Source organism: Cebus imitator, unplaced genomic scaffold (genome assembly GCF_001604975.1).
Source record: "Cebus imitator isolate Cc_AM_T3 unplaced genomic scaffold, Cebus_imitator-1.0 Scaffold297, whole genome shotgun sequence".
Lineage (NCBI taxonomy): Eukaryota > Metazoa > Chordata > Mammalia > Primates > Cebidae > Cebus > Cebus imitator.
The window spans coordinates 241,182-241,590 of record NW_016107612.1 but is presented as its reverse complement, the minus strand read 5'-3'; positions in this window follow the sequence as shown (position 1 = coordinate 241,590).

Here is a 409-nt window from a genome sequence, read left to right as displayed (position 1 = left end):
CTCCGCCTCCTGGGTTCAGGCAATTCTCCTGCCTCAGCCTCCTGAGTAGCTGGGATTACAGGCACGCACCACCATGCCCAGCTAATTTTTTGTAGTTTTAGTAGAGATGGGGTTTCACCATGTTGACCAGGACAGTCTCGATCTCTTGACCTCGTGATCCACCCGCCTCGGCCTCCCAAAGTGCTGGGATTACAGGCTTGAGCCACCGCGCCCGGCATGCTGGGAATTCTTAGAAACCCAAGTCACATTTTTTTTTTTTTTTTTGAGACAGGATCTGTCTCTGTCACCCAGCCTGGAGTGCAGTGGTGTGATCTCCACTTACTGCAACCTCCACCCCATGGGTTCAAGCAATTCTTCTGCCTCCGCCTCCCATGTAGCTGGGACTACAGGCATGTGCTACCATGCCAGG